This window comes from Vombatus ursinus, unplaced genomic scaffold, assembly GCF_900497805.2.
Source record: "Vombatus ursinus unplaced genomic scaffold, bare-nosed wombat genome assembly UNPS02014945.1, whole genome shotgun sequence".
Lineage (NCBI taxonomy): Eukaryota > Metazoa > Chordata > Mammalia > Diprotodontia > Vombatidae > Vombatus > Vombatus ursinus.
The window spans coordinates 25,458,097-25,474,876 of NW_020954723.1; the positions used below are offsets into that span (position 1 = coordinate 25,458,097).

Below are 16,780 nucleotides of genomic sequence, written 5' to 3' on the forward strand. Positions count from 1 at the left end.
AAAGAGAATTTGTCACTGATTTGTATATGCAGTCTTACATTTTAGTTGTTTTACATTTGTTAAAAGAAAGGAAGTGCTTTGTTTAGCTTTATTAAGTCAGTACCAATGTTGTCCAATGTATTTGATCTGAGTTTTGTTGCTTTTTAAAGTTGTCTTCATTGATGTAGTTCGAGTCATTGTATATATTGTTCTTTGAGTTTTGCTTTTGTTCATTTTGTATCACTTCATGCAAGTCTTTCTGTATTTCTCTGAATTTTTCATATTTGTCATCTTGTATGGCACAGTAATTTTCCATGACATTCATAGAATCATACAATTTGAGAGTTGAAAGGATCCTCATTGAAACTCTAAAGGAACCCCCAGTATGACAGACCTGAAAAATTGTCATCTTCTCTTCGGAAACCTCCACAGACAGAGAACCCATCACCTTCTGAGGCAGCCCATTCATTCCACTTTTGGTTCAATCTGATCATTAGCAAGTTTTCTTTTTTCTTTCTTTCTTATCAAGCCTATATTTGCCTCTTTACAACTCCAATGGATTGCTCTTGGTTCTACACTCTGGCGCCAGAGTCTAGTCTCCCCTCTGTAGGACAGCCCTTCGAATATTCGAAGATAGCCATCGTATCATTTCCAAGTCTTCTCCCGGCTAGATGTTTCCAGTGCCTCCAATTGATAACATTCATGCCCTACAATTTGTTTAGTCATTCCCTGATAGTTGTGCATCATTTATTCCAGTATTATGCTATTACAGATAGTGCTGTGAAGCTGAGCACATGCCTGTAATCTCTGTCATTGGGGAGGCTGAGGGTGGTGGATCATGTGAGCCTAGGTAGTAGAGCTAAAGTCTATTAGGTGTCTCCACTAAGTCTGGCATCTATATAGTAAGCTCCTAGGAGGGGGGAGGGCACCAGACTGTCTAAAGAGGGACAAACTGGTCCAAGGAATGGAACAGGTCAAAGCTTTCCTGCTGATAAGCAATGGGATTGGGCCTATGATTGGCCACTGTATTTCCAGCTTGGGTGAAATAGGGAGATCCAGTCTCAAAAAAAAAAAAAAAAAAAGTCCTGGTACCATTAAGAATACTTTTGTCCTGAATTCTTGATGGGGGAGAAAAAAACTTTGGAAAATTAACCCCATAGGGATATTGTGGTTCAAAGGGTATGAACAATTCTGTAAGTTTTGTTGTAACTGCTCTTTTTGGAAGAGGCCAAAGTAGCTGCTGTGCACTGATAACCACTTGGTTTCACTTTTATCTAATTGACTTCTAAGGAGCAGGTTAGAGGAAAGAAGCAAAACTAGTATGAAAAACTTAACTACTTTACACTGAACCATAACCAGGCAGGCAAGTAGTAAATGATAAATAACATTTATATAATTAGTGCCTTAAAGTCTGGAGAGCATTTTACATACATTATCATCTCATCTGTACCTTCTAGCAGTCTAGTGAAGTAGAGGCTAAAGTTGTTGTTGTTGTTGTTTTTCAGTCTTGTCATACTCTCTGATGAGACCCCCATCTGGGGTTTTCTTGGAAGATACTAGAATGGCTTGCCACTGCCTTTGCCAGCTCATTTTACAGATGACAAAACTGAGGTAAACAAGGTTAAGTGACTTGTCCAGAGTCACTGAACTAGGAAGTGAGGACAGATTTGAACATGGGTCTTCTTGACTCCAGACTGGCACTCTATCCAGTGTGCCACCTAGCCCAGAAAAGAATGAAAGTGACTTGTCCAATGTCACACTAGTAAGGGTGAGAAGTGGGATCTGAACCCAAATTTCCCTAATTTCCAGTCTAGCATTCAATTCAAAGAGAACATTTCTTGATAGTTAATCAGGATTCATTCATTCCTTTGCCAAACATTATATGTGACTGAGTGCTTTGGCTGGTACATTTAGCTCCCAGAGTGACAATTAGATGTTGAAGAGTTTCACTATATCACATTGATCTAGTTTTGCTTTTTTCTTCCTCTGCTTCCCTGTTCTAGGAGGTTGAAAAGAAAGAAATGATGGGTTTGAGATCTATAGGTTAGCTTTCTACATCTGCTTTTATAATAAAAAGGTGTTGTTCATTCATGTCCGAATCTTTGTGCCCTCATTTGGATTTTTCTTGGCAAAGATACAGGAGTGGTCTGCCATTTTTTTTTTCTAGCTGATTTTCCAGATGAGGAAATTGAGGTAAATAGGGTTAAGTAACTTGGGTCACACACCTAATAAGTATCTGAAGCCAGATCTGAACTCAGGAAGATGAGTTTTCCTGACTAGGCTCCCCACTCTATCCACTCTACCACCTCGATGCCCATCATAAAAACAATAATAGCTAGCATTTTATATAGTGCTTAGAGGTTTGCAAAGCACTTGAAAAATATTATCTCATTTGATTCTCACAACAACCTTGGGACATGGTGCTATTATTTTACATTTTAAAGATGAGGAAACTGAGATGCAATTACTCAACTATGGTCACACAGCTAGTAAGTGTCTGGGGCAGGATCTGAACCCAAGTTTTCCTGACTCAAGCTCCTGTGCTCTACTTTTCATCTACAACATTGGTCTAATTATTATACTCATTGTCACAGATCGATTGGTTTGGAAATGGAAGAGACCATCAAAGGGATGCAGTTCAACTCCCTCAATTTAGGGGATGAAACTGAGGCCCAGAGAAGTTAAAGCAATTTGCCCAAGTTCTTAGACATAGTGCCAGCACTTGCACCTCTGACTCCAAATCTGATACTCTTTCCATTTGACCATAATACCTGCCCTTCTGACCTCACAGGGTCATTTCATAGAATCATAAACCAGGAGGTACTAATGAGTGTGTACCAGGAATTTACATATGAGGAAACTAAGGCCAGTTTGGTTATGATGAATTTTAGGCCATGTTTGAAGATCAAATGAGATAAGGGATGTGAATATTATGTTTGTGGGAAAGTGCTGTGCAAATTGTAAATGACTTTAAATATCATTTATTATTTTGTTGTTCCATCATTTTGTTTAGTAGCATCCAACTCAACATGACCCCATATGGAGTTTTCTTAGTAAAGATATTGGAGTGGTTTGCAGTTTCTTTCTTCAGTCTTCTTCAGTTCATTTTACAGATGAGGAAACTGAGGCAATGAGGGGTAAGTGACTTGCCCAGGGTCATACAGCTATTAAGTGTCTGAGGCCAAATTTGAACTCAGGTCTTCCTGATTCCAAGCCTAGTGCTCTATCCACTGTGCCACCTAGCTGCCCCCAGTAGATACTTAATAAGTGCTTATTGATTTTCCTTTCCTCTTCCAGAAAGCTTTTAAAGTTCAAATTGTATGGTCCACACCTCAAAGATGCCGCCCAGCAGAAATAATATCTACCTTTGGATCCAGAGCAGGTGCTGCAAAGATTTGGAACCTGACTTCCCAAATAGCTAAAGCATTTCCAGGGAAAGAGGTTTCAGGTGGAGGTTAATTTCCACACACCTGCTTACCTCACCAAATAGGTGGGGTTTATAGAATCCTAGAATGTTATGGCTGCAAAGAACCTTGAAGCTGGAGAGATAAATTTAGAGTTGACAAAGCCAGTCCAGAGAGGTAAATAGAATCGACATTGCTGACTCCAAGCCTACTTTGCCACAATGAATTGGATTGAACTGGCTGATGGTTGGTTCATCCTCTGCCTGTATTGTATCCCCATACCACACTCCTGAAGTTGCTTTCTGCTTTCCTTCCTGTGAATGCTGCAGGAAACTAGGTGAAGATTGGAAAAGGATAGATGCTTCTTTTCCTTAGGTTGTAAAGAAGGAAGGAAAAACAGGTGAGGGACAACTGGCCAAGTTTTTTTTATCAAGTGTCATTCTCTACCACTTCTACCCCTAGAAAATCTTTCTTTATTCCTAACCCCAACCCTTTGAGAATAGTCTGGATTGGAAAGCAGTAAATAAGCATTTATTAAGCACCCTCAAATTTTTTTCTTACAAACATTGACTCATTTGATCCTTCCAACAACCCTGGGAGGTAGGGACCATTATTATCCCCATTTTACAGTTGAGGAAACTGAGGTAAAAAGAGGTTAAGTGACTTGCCCAGGGTCACATAGCTAGTAAGTGTCTGAGGCAGGATTTTGAACTCACAGTAGGTCTTCCAGACTCCAGGCCCACTGCTCTATGCAGCTGCTTCTCCAAGTGCTGCCACTTTGGCTCTCTAAAAAGCTCTATAGGCTGGGGGTCATAACCTCCTTTTCTTCAAGGCTGTATTCCCAAACTCGGCTTACTCTACTCGATGCCAAAGTAAACGGGGAACTTTAGAGTAAGAAGTCTAAGAGCAGGGGCAGCTCCTCCCCTGCTGCCCCTCCCATCTACACATTAGCATTAGGGGCTGAGGGGCAGGACCCGGCACATTGTGTCCTTGGGCATGCATGCAGTGGGACTGGACATAGTGACTGTGGATAAATTGTGGGTGTGGAGGGAGAGCCTGGTCTAGTTCCTTCAAATACAACCAGACTTCTTTAGGGAGGAAAATGCAGTAACTTTTACTTTTTTTTAGGCCTAGGTCCTTCAGAGGTGAGTTCCAGGAAGATTTCGAGTTAAAAAAAAAAATCATGCTCCCTTCCCTCACTTTCCAGGCTCTTATTCTGCCAAGTCAGAAAGTGGAGGCTACTGTGCTGTGCTAATGACGTGCGGGGGTTGGGGAGGGGGAAAGAATTATGCCTTGACACAGTATCCAAAAAATTAGAGGATTTTCTTTATAGAAGGAGATACTCGTTTCCCTCGTCCCTCCTCTCTTGTTTGTTTCTGCCGCCCTCTTCTCCTCCACCCCCACCCCCACCCCCACCTCCCATGCTTCCCAGGCTGGGACACTTTCCTGGCAGGCTGATGGGTTTCCAAACATTTCGTCAGCATCTCCTCCTGACCTTGGGGTTTGCAGGGAAAGCAATGCATACATAGGCCAGCTGGATCCTTGCGGACCAAACGGTGGCCGACCTGGAGGAGGTTTGAAAGGGGAGCAGATCGAAGTCCTGAGTGGAGCTGAGGTATGCTGGAAATCCCCACTTCGGCGGCGAGGCTGGTGGTTTTTAAAAACGCCTTTCCCGGCCTTATTTGGTCACAGGAAGTGGGCGGGGACCGGCCTGCTCCGGGGAGGGCGAGATCATAAGACAGCAGTGCTGATGAAGTGGAAGAGCTGGTTTCAGTTCGCCCGTAGTGCAAGTGTGTGCGGCTGGAGGGTGTCCCTGGGCTGTGCTGAGCAGGGTTTGGGTTGTGCAATCCTTTCTGAGCGCCAGAGCAGAAGTCCTCCTCTGCTGTTGCATGCTCCCCCCGCCTTTTTTTTTTTTTTTTCAAGCTGTGAGCTCAACCGATGAGTCAGAGCCATGCAATCCTGACACTGCATCGCTGGGCTGGGGGTGACACAGAGGGAGAGAGCGAGGGAGAAAACACGGGCTCCGTGCGAACCAGGTACTCAGAGCAGGACTTAGCCCTTGCACTACGAACCGAGGGTGACGGGACGCCAGGGATTTGCAAGCAAACTTTCCACTCCCTCCCAGGACCGGGGGACAGAGGGCCCATCATCCAGGAAGGAGGGGGTGGGTGGGCAGCGAGCGTCGGTTTGTTTTTAAATTTGGGGAGGTGCGTGCAAGCTGCTGGTGGTTCCCCGGGAGATCGAAATCAGTCCACTGCAGCAGGAAGGGAAGCCGATGCCGGAGCCTGCCGGCCCGCACCCGGTCCTCGGGACAGGCAAGGGGTAAGTGTGACACCTCCCGGGCCCCTGCAGGGTCCCAGAGGCCTGGCTGCCGCCGCCGCCGCTGCCGCGCGCTGCTAGCTCCAGCCCCTGCGGGTCGGGATCGGCTGCATGCAAGCAGTGGCTGCTACGAGGATGGTAGTGGCCAGGGTTGATCCGGCTGCAGACGTGCAGCTGGGGCCTGGAGCTGATGGGCTTCCAGCCTCCGAGTGGTGATGGCTCTGGGAGATTTCGGTGCCCGATAACTTTTGTGGGTCGCAGTGCGTGTGAGTGTGTGTGCGATCGTGTGTTTCCCCTCACCCTCTACCCCTCCCCCTCCCTCTGCTGCGTGTGCGTGCAAACGGACTGTTTGTGCAGCTACGCAGCTCAGTCCCTCTTGTCTCCACCAGCCGGGGCGCGGCCACCGGCGGAAAATCCTTCCGACTGGGGCACTCGGCGCCCGCCGCTTTCGGGCTGCTCTTTTTAGCCTTAGTGGAACGTGATGGCCAGGGCAGCCACACTGGCCCTTTGAGAGGGAGGGAGAATCGGTGGCTGCGGGAAGGAGCTGCACTTGCGAGTTGCAGTGGTTTGGCCCTTGGCGGGCTTGGGACGGGACGGCTGCCCCGGAGTTGCGAAGGGAAGGGTGAATGATGCGAGAAACCCATTTCCTCGCCGGCATTTTACTGCCCGAGTCTTCTGGGAGCAGGGCCATAGAGTAGTGGGAATGAGGGCGAGCAGAGCGGATGGAGAGGCAGAGGCTGTGAGGGCTCTAAGCAGGCGGGCTTAGTGCCGCCCCCGGTACCCGGACTCCGCTGGCGAACCTCAGACCTGTCATCCAGACACCCCCCCACACTCCCACGCACCCCTCTACCCTACCCCCATGAGAAAAGGCTAGGCCAGTCCCATCGTGAGGCTGTCAGCTCTGGGCTTAGTAGCCTGGAGGCCCGTGGGGAGCAGAGTTTAGGGATTGTTTTTCTTTCTTTTTTAATATTTGAGGAGGAAGCTGGGGCTAAGGCTGGTCCTTGCATGTTGCCCAGAATTGCTTTCTGAACCTTCTGGGATCTGCATGTCTTGGATGCCTCTGTGCAGCCAGTTTCTGTAGCCTCGGTGTAGTTTCTCTCCTCTTCCCCAGTAACCCCAAGTTCTGCCGGCACCAACCCTGCTTTCTGAGCATTCTTCTTCTCCTTCTCACCCTACTTGGTGAACAGGATACCAGGAGCACAGAGCATGTAAGGTGTAGGGAGACCTGTTGCAGCTTTGGGGGTGGTTTACAAAAGGCTGGTATGTTGGAGATGCCTCAGGATTCCACTGGGCTGCAAGCAATTGGAATCATACATGAGGTTCCACTTTAAACAGGAAAAATTATTTCCCCTTAAAACTTTGTGACTTCCTGGTTCTTTAATTCCAAATAGGCCTTGCTCAGTGGACCTTAACTTAAGAGATTGGGGGGGGGGACAACGACGTGTACAGCAGTCAGTTATAGAGACCCCAGTCTGGCAATGAAGATCTATACATCTGTCATAGAAGTTGCTGCAGCTGAGGGGGTGGGGGAGGTAGGGGGAAGCATATAAGGTTAATCCCAGGGAACAGGGATTCCACAAGTCTCTTTGCCTTGGGTGGAAGGGAAGGCTTCTTGCACAAGAGTAACACTCATGTTCCCAGGTTCCCCTCCTGTGTCCTATGAGCCCTAGCTGGAACACTGCAGCTCAATCTGTACTACCTCTGGTTTGTAACTTTGGGTCCTTTCCTATGAGGAGGGATGGACTTATTAGAGGTAGGAAAAGAAAGCATTATAGCTGTGAAGGCTGTCCTCTGGGCTAGGTGGGTAGGGGCAGAGAATAGACCAGTCCAAACAAGTCTAATTATTAACCATCTACCCTGATGGCCTCCAGAGGTGGTAAAAGGTGGCCCTTCAGAAGTGGTAGTCCAGATATAGGTCATAATAATAAGAGCCAGTATTTACATAGCACTTAAAGATTTGCAGTGCTCTTTTATCCTCACAGTAACCATGAGAGGTAGAGACTTATTGTAATTTTACAGATGAAGAAAATGAAGTAAATGAGATTAAGTGACTTGTCCAAGGTCACACAGCTATTTGAGGCCATATTTGAACTCGGGTTTTCTGACTCCAGGTCTTGCTCCATCCACTATACCAATTAATTAGTTGTCTTCATCTCACTTGTGGCCTCTCTTTTCACATGGTGTTGGATGAGGAGAAAGGAAGGTTTAGATTTTCCTTGCTAAACATCTTAAGATAAGAAGATTGAACAATTCCAGCTTCATTTTCTGCCTTCTTCCATGAGCAGTGAAGAAAGTAAAAATTAAATTACAATGATAAATTGTTAACCCAATTTAATATTAACACGTAGGGGGCTGTTATATTCCTTAGTATCATTGGGCTGTAAATGTTGGGTTTTAGGAGCTCAGGCTTCCTCTTTCTTGGAATCAGAGTTTTCCCCCAAAACCTCTGGATGACTTAACCACTTGACATCTTCTAAGCTCCATAAGTCTCACGTTGGGCATGGAAAGTAGAAATGCAGAATGTTGCCTCCCTCCAACTTCTACAGGCCTTTATATCATGACCCCCTTACTTCCAGAGCAAGGGGAGAGAGGGCTTTCTGAATTGCCTTGCTGGAACACAGTAGGAGGCAATTTAACTTTTAAACACAGGATTTAAAAATAACTCCAGCATTTGGTGCTGTGGGCTGCTTCTTTTAATAAATGGAGGGGAAAAGACAACATGCTTCATACAGATTAAGGAGAAGCCTCTCAGACTCTCTGGACTCAGGCATGGGTTACTAAAATGAAAGACACAGCTAATCTGTACTGGTTAGCCAAGTCTGCTTTGTGAGACCCCTTGCATGCGGGACACAGAGAAGCTCCCTCGGACCAAAGACTTAGTTCAGGGACTTTCTGTCTAAATTTCCAGGCTATCCTCAGCTCATTTAGAGGCAGATGGATAAGCAGAATTTCTGGCTATGGGGGCCTTCAAAGCTTTAGGACAAAAGGCATTAGCCCTGAGCCAAGGCCCTAGATAGCTTTTAAATCCTTCGGGGTAGGACTAATGAAGACAGGGGCTTTTCCTTCCCCCTCCTCGTAGAACCACACAGACATAGAATATTAACTTGAAAGAGATCCTAGAAACAAATCTAGCCTAACCCTCTCATTTTTCAGATGATGAAACTGAGGCCTACAAAAGCTTCCAAGTCACATAGTCAATGCAGAGCTAGTAATAGGACTTAGGTTTTCCCATCCTAAGTATTTTTTTTTTCCCATTCTACCAAGGTGACTCCCCTCTGGATGAAATGTGATGTTCGGTGCTCCAGGCCAAACAAAAGTATAGTTATATCCTAGAAGGATCTTCTCACATTTGGCTTTAGTCAAGCTGAATGACCCTGTTTCTGGTGTTTTCTCTTTCCCTTCACTCCCTGTAAGACACCCATCCACTCCAAGTTTTCCATCTTTTGCTCAACTGCAGCCCCTTACAATGAAGCCTTTCCTGATCTCTCAGACAAGTAATTTGTCTCAAATAATGTCTCCTTCTCAGGTGCTATCAAAGCATTTTTGTTTGTATTTGCCTGTATATTTATCACATTTGACTTTGCATTGGGATTTGCCTACTCTTATCTCCTGCATGGTGGTATAAACTGCTTGCTTAGATGAGTGTGATGTGGAATGTGCACTGACTCAGAATTAAGAGGACAAATCCCACCTTTGATATTGACTATCTGTGAGACCTTAGTCAAGTCAGTTATAAAATCTGTAGAATGAAATGGTTGGTATAGGGTCTCTGATCTTCTTTCCAGTTCTATGATTATATTATTATAAACTTCTTTTAGGGTAGCATAAGAGTCATTTGAGTTCTGGGCACCTAGCAACTAACACATTGACCTTTTACACAGCAGGTGAATTGTGATTATACCCCATTGGAGTGGGGATAAATCTAGTTTAGCTCTTTCGGAGTCAAACCAACCTCGAAAACTGGGTGGATGGACATTGGATAACATTCGATTTAAGGCCACACTGACCTAAGCAAACATTTGTCAGCTTGTTGGAAACAACAAGCAAGGAATATATAGAGCAAAAAACATGGCCAACGTTTATATAGTGCTTTAAGATTTGTAAAGTGGTTTACGATCATAACCCAGTGAGTTAAGGAGCCATTATTATCATTTCATTTTACAGATGAGGAAAATGAGACTGAGAGGTTAATGACTTGAGTGACTTGCAACCCAGCTTGTGTCTCAGTCAGGATTTGAACTTGGGTCTTCTGACTCCCAAGGCTAGCACTCAATCAGCTGTACAGGTTAGCTGCCTGTGAAAGCAACTATAAATGTCAGAAGGTGCCATTTATGTGAGCAAAAGATCAAAATATAGGGCAGTGAATTAAGAGAAAATTGCTGTGAATAGGGCAATGGGTGGGAGCTGAAAAATGAAAAGAACTTAGAAAGCCAGATCCCATTCTGTGCCTCTTTCATATCCAAAACCCACATCTTATAACTAGAGCTCCTAAGACTCAGGAAAGGGGGGAAAAAAAGTGGGGGGATGGGAGGATCTAGGAGGAAGAGAGTTGGGAGGGAGGTTCAGGAGTTGGAATATATTCCATTAAAATTTGTAGACTAGGTTTTGTGAGCAAGTCATTGACCGTAGAATTTCAGAATTAGAAGGAACCTCTGTTATCTAAACCTACACATACCTGAAAGGAACTACCTGACATACGGCAGTCTAGCAAAGGCTTGAAGACTGGAGGAACCTCCCACCTTCTGATGAAGACCATGCTACTCTTGGATAGCTCTAATTTTTTTAGCCTAAAATTGCTTCTTTGCAACTCACCCATCGCTCTTCACCCAAGTCAAATCTCTGTTCTACTGGACAGCCCTTTAAACATAGCTATTGACTCCCAACCCCTACCCTTTTTAAGGTTACACATCTGTAGTTCCTTCAATCAAATCTCATAGGACCTAGCCTTAAGGCCATGGTCGTCACGTAAATGTTTCCTGAATATCACTGGTGGTGCAAGAGTGGTCCAATTTCCAGGGAACGATAATAATAGCAAACATTTATATAATAGCATCTATTATGTGCCAGGCACTTATCTCATTTGATCATCACAACAACCCTCAGAGGTAGATGCTTTTATTATCCCCATTTTACAAATGAGGAAATCAAGGCAAACAGAGGGAAGTGACTTGCCCAGGGTCCTAGTAAGTGTTCGAGGTCGAATTTGAACTCTGGTCTTCATTACTCGGGGCCCATCAGTCTATCTATTTTTCTCTTGGATGTCTAGGGAGGACAAAGGCCTTCGGGACTTGCCTACTTCAGAGTTGGATTTGACCTAGCTTGAAGAAGGCTGACTCTTGATCATAGATTTAAGGCTGGAAGGGATCCATAGAGTCCATTGGGTCCTACATCTTCATTTTATAAATGATGAAATTGAGACCGAAAGAAGCAAGTGACTTGAGATTCAGTCCAAAACCGATGCTTTTTCTACTGTGCCTTATGGTTTCTGCTTCGAGAAGCTTACAGTCTCCTGGTGGGAGCTGTCTGAAGCAACAGAGCGAAGGGGCCGTTGAGCAGGGAGCCATTGTTATAGATATCTCTCCTGGTGACATAGCCAGGGCTGGATTCAGGGACAGGCCCAAGCTCCCTGTGGTATTATTGGGGCTTCTAGGGAGAGGGTCTCTGAAGACTTGCCCAAGACCTTTTGTTTGGGTACATTAGGACTTGGGCTTCATGTGAATTAAATGGATTGCTGTGTATTAAACTCTAGCCCGTGGGAGTGGGATGAGGCAATGAACATCTTGGAATCGTGAACTTTTATTAAAATAATCTGTATCTGAGGTGACGTGTAGCTGGAGATGGGGAACTTTTTGTGTACAGAACTTCGTGTACAAATGAACTTTTAACATTTAAGTCAGTACTCGGCAAAGAGGCATGTGCTAGGTTAAGGGGGACAAAGACAAAAACGACATTTTCTGCCCTCCAGAAGCTTACATTCTGAGGGGGAGGGAGGAGAAGGGTCCACCAAGTAGACAGATAAATATGAGTATTTACAAGTCAATCAGAACAGTTTCTGGAGGGAAAGAGAGCTTACTACTTATGGGAGAACGAAAAGGCTTCTGGTAGGGAGAGGCATTTAAATTAGGAATTCTGCAAGATAGAGGGGAAGTAGGAGAAGGGAATTAGTATTGATGTAGCACCTACTATGTGCCAGGCACTTTACAAACATCTCATTTGATGAAGATGAGAAGTAGAGATGAAAAGAGGATGTTTTTCAGACATGGAGGGTCCCACCTGTGCAAGCACAGAAATAAGAGGAAGGTTGTGAATGGAAAACAGCTAGGGAGGTCAGTTTGACTGGAGCAGGGAGCAAAAGGGGCTTAAAGACTAGGAAAGGATTTTGATTTTTCTGTTTTTTTTTTGTCATAAAACCAATTATTTTTGAGTAAGGGAGTGATTTGATCAGATCTGAGTTTTAAAAATATCAATTTGGCATCTATTGTGGCAGCTAGGTGGCACAGTGGATAAAGTCCTGGAGTCAGGAGGACCTGAGTTCAAATCTGCCCTCAAACACTTACTACCTTTGTGACCCTGGTCAAATCACTTAACTCTGATTGCCTCCCCCCCCCCCCCCCACCCCCAAATATATATATATATAAAAACATCTGTCTGGATTGGAGGGAGCAGAGAAATCTTCCTAATGGTTGCATTGGCTTTTAGAGCCAGTGACCTGAATTCAAATTTCCTTACATCCCACCCTGCTCTGCTTTGATATCTTAATAGCAAAAGATTTCTAGCAAGGCAGCAAGGCTTTACTGGGATCTTTCTCCTCCAAAACCTTTGCTATGCAGGGCTAACTCTACATACTGCTTGGTAGTGTTGGCCCTAGAGACCACAGACCTGCATTCAGTTCCCACCTCTGATATTTATCAGTTGTTTGCTCGTGGGCAGCAAGTCTCAGAGCCTCAGTTTTCTTATTTGTAAAATGGGGATAATAATACCTGTAATGAGAGGAAACACATCATGGTGGATAGAGAGCTGATCTCAGAATCGGGAAAACCTAGACTTCATTCAGGTCCTACCTGTGGACACATCAGTGTGTCCCTGGACAGGGTGACCTCGGACGAGTCCCAACTTCTCATTACTTCGCTAAGACTATAAATGGCAGAAAAGGTACTAGTCTGTTTTGTTAGCTGCTCATGGAGAGCTCCCTATACTGATGAAATCACAGATCCAGTAAAAAAAAAAAAGTAAACCCAACAATCACATAAAGTGTCTACCTCATAGAGCTGTTGTGAGCCTTAAATAAGATAATATTTGTAAAACACCATTTGAGTGTCATTTATTGTCATTATTAAACTCTGGGCCAATACTGGATGTGGCTTCTAGAGGCAACTCCCCAATGACTAGAAGGATATTTTTTTCCTCCCTCTGTTAATCATTTTCTATTTATCCTGTATATGTTCTGTCGTGTTAGACTCTGTGACCCCATTTCGGGTTTTCTTGGTAATGATGCTGGAGTGGTTTACCATTTCCTTCAGCTCATTTTACAGATGAGGAAACTGAGGCAAACAGGGTGAAGTGACTTGTCCAGGATCACACAGTATCTGAGGCCGAATTTTGAACTCGGGTGTTCTTGACTCCAGGCCCAGCACTCTATCCACTGTGCCACCTAGCTGTCCCTATCACAATATATAGCTTGTTTGCTTGTTTGTATACATTTTGTTTTTTCTTCTCTCTCTCTCTCTCTCTCTCTCTCTCTCTCTCTCTCTCTCTCTCTCTCTCTCTCTCTCTCTCTCTCTCTCTCTCTCTCTCTCTCCCCCTCTCTCCCTCTCTCCCTCTCTCCCTCCCTCTTTCCCTCTCTCCCTCTCCCCCTCCTTTCCCCTCCCCTTTATAAGACTGTAAACTCCTTGAGGATAAGGGACTGTCTTTTGCCTTTTTTTTTTTTGTATTCATAGCACATAGTAAGGTGTTTAATGCTTAGTGATTGATTAAATCATTCTTGTCTTCCTCTGGCTTCAGTAATATTCACTGGGCCTAATAGGTGTATCTGTGAACCTGAAATGACCTTTCTACCAACTTCCACCTCATCTAGCTCTTGACTGTGTTTGCTTCCAGCACAGAAAGGAAATTCTGTCTTTGTTAGGCTCCTCTGAAGGTACTGGAACCTTTGGGGCTGTCTGAATGCTTATTCCTGAGTGATTAAAATTAAATGAGTCTTTTCCAACTTCCCTGGATTCTTGCCCTAGGAAAACCCAGTGCCTGCAAATCTTTGTCTTTGAAGTCTTAGAAGGTAAAGCCCTGTAGGCCTGGAACTGACCCTTATCTAAGCACTGGGGGAATGTAAGCTGCTTGAGGGTAAGAACTGTTTCTATCTGGCTTTGTATTCTCAGAACCATTTAAGAGGCTTAACAAATACTTGTCAAATAATTGATTATCTGGAGAAAGAATCCTTTTGGTGTCTTGGACCTACTATCCCCAGGTCCTAATTTTTAGCTGGGATTGGGAGGGGAGGTTGAGAATTCCTGGAGATTCTCTTTCCCCGGTACCATTGGGCAAGGGCTGGAAAAATGGGGTAGCCTTTTAGTGACATCACGTTGTGTGTGCTGGCCCAGATTCTAGAACACACCCAAAGCTTTGCATTCAGCTAGTGAAGTGTCATCTGGGAGGGTCAATCAGAGTGTTTAGATTGATAAACTCCCTCAAATTCCCCCTTCTTTTTGGCTCCACCTATGGCCATTGAACTCTGGAGGGTGAACTCTGAGCAGATTTGTTCGGGGGGTGGGAGGGTAGTGAAGGATGGGGCTGGAGCTTCAGAGTACTTCAGGCTTTCTCTTTGATAAACAAAAAATAAGGGAAGCTACATTACATAAGAAAGTTACCACAGTTTGGTAGCCAGCTGGGTGGTTTTTTTTTTTTTTCTGGGCTTCTTTCTGCCCCTTGGCATGTGATTGGGTGCCTTTGTGTGTGCCCAGCCTTGGCTGGGCTTGTAGGAGTGATCTCCAAGGGGAGAACTGGGGGCACTCGAGACTTTTGCAGTTCCCAGTGACTGGTTTAAAAACTTCTCCCCAAATATGTCTTGCTGTCAGTCCGAAGGCCTGTCTTCCTGGAACTTTGCAGGCTGCCCTGGGCCTGGCCGAGGTGCTCCCTGTCCTCTTCTCCTTTCCCCTTTGGCCTCAGGGACTTCTATGATCACATTTTTTCCAGGCTGTTTCTCTGTTCCTTTCTGCTTTGGCTGGAGTTTGGGGCCAGAATTGAGGTCGGGGGAGGGGAGTGGCATCGGTCCAGACCTTGGCTCTGAGGGGAAGCACAGGCCCATATTAAGCCAAAACGGGGTTTTCCCTGGATGCTGCTCTTCCCCCTCCCAAGATATGGTGGAAAATAAGATCTCGGGAGAGGAAAATAAACAATTAAAATTGGCTTTCCTTCAAGTCAAGTCCAAAAAGCATTTATTAAGTACCTAAAATGTGCCAGGCACTGTGCACTCACATTCTAATGAGGGAAACAATATGCAAAGGATTATGTTCAAGCAAGCTGTACACCAGATAAATTGGAGATAGTCAACTGAGAGCAGGCATTAGCATTAAGGGAAATTGAGAAGAGCTTTTTGTAGGGCATAGGATTTTAGCTGGGACTTGAAGCCAATGAAGCATCAGTGTGCTAGAGCTGGTTGTTAAATAATTTGTCGATGTGATCATTTGCACCCTAGAAAAAGACAAATACTACACATTAGGTCTTGATTTATTGTTTTGTTGATTGTTTTAACTTCAGAACGCCATGGAGAAATGTCAATAATGCAGATGAAAGAGGGTCATGCATGCTTTTTTTTTTCTTCAGAGAGCCTATTATTAAACATTTACTAGCTAACCCCTCCCCCTATGAAACCATGAGGGAGAGAATTCTGTGGTTGAGGGAGGATGCCACTTATTTTGGGAAACCTTTCCTAATCCCCTTTGTTTTAATTATCAGTGTTCTCTGTCATTATATTATGTTCTATTTGCTTATTGGTTTAAATGTTGTGTACACTCCACCATTCCCCCATAGCCTGTAAGTTTTTCTAGGAACATTTGAGGACATTCACCCTGTAACTTTACTTATTTATGGCCTGTGAGTTCAGTTGTGTGCAGGAAATTCTAGTGTGGAAACTCCCTCAACTTAAGCTACCAAGTCTTGCACTTAGTAGGTACTTACTACAGTCTTGTTGAATCTAATCGAATTTCCATTTCATGCTATACCCAACTTTGTTCCAAAAACTTGACCCAGTCCTCAGCTGCCTCTATTGAGGGAAAGGGCTCAGCTGCTCCAGTCTGGGCTAGAGTGTTTTTAGCCTTTTGCAACAAAACTTTGCAATCCTACTTATGAGTCCACACCCATACCTCACCCCTTAAGGAATCAATCTCCTTGCAGCTCCTGCCAACCTTTTGGGAGTCCTAGCCTCTCTGCTGGTGCAAGGCTTGTAGTTGGGCTCATACTCCCCCAGGCCCTTAGATCATGTTATATAATGTTGTAATGTCAGAGCTGGCAGGACTTTTAAAAAATCCTGTGGCCCAACCCCCTCATTTTACAAATAAGGAAGTCAAGGCTCAGAAGCAATTTAACTGTATCCACTCTGGTTAATGAGTGGTAGAGCTGGGGCCCTATGGGAATGGAAGCCCTCCCCCCTTCAGTGAAACAACTGCCTTGCATCCCCAGCTCCTAAGGGGGTAACACTGAAGAGATTTGGTGGGAAGTTCCCCTTTTCCCATATGACAGAGGCCAGAGGGAATCTGTCTGGAAGCCCTGACTTCCGGGTGTATGGTCACATCGTAATCTTTTATCTTTCTCCATTTGTCTCTGTTTGTTAGTGGTGAGAAAGGAGGCAGCACAGCTCAGTGAAAGCAGAAGTACTGGTGCTCCATCTTCGACCCAGAATGCAGCGTTGCAATGTTGGGGATAGGGAGGGGAGGGAGGTAAGGAGATGGAGAGAGGCTTTTACTCTACTTCAGCCCTCTCCTTCTGTCCCAGTGGTAATTCCTTGCACAGTTGAAAATAAACGTCCCACTCTCTGTTGCTAGCAACTGCCTTTCACTGTTGGCTCCAACAGAAGAGGTGCCAAAAAT

The 16,780-nt window shown here is 44.8% G+C and overlaps 1 protein-coding gene across 3 annotated transcripts in view; it reads left to right on the top strand.

Moving 5' to 3' along the window:
• The window catches only part of ELMSAN1 (ELM2 and Myb/SANT domain containing 1), a 127,134-nt gene that overhangs the window by 51,571 nt on the left and 58,783 nt on the right, over window positions 1-16,780 (top strand). Inside the window, exon 1 of one of the 3 annotated variants that reach the window (XM_027844721.1) lies at window positions 5,300-5,705. The exons of 1 other annotated variant lie outside the window; for it this stretch is intronic. The gene's annotated coding sequence lies outside the window, so the exon portion shown is untranslated. Of the gene's footprint in view, window positions 1-5,299; window positions 5,706-16,780 lie in introns of those variants that run through there. One more of the 3 variants, XM_027844723.1, reaches the window with a different exon arrangement.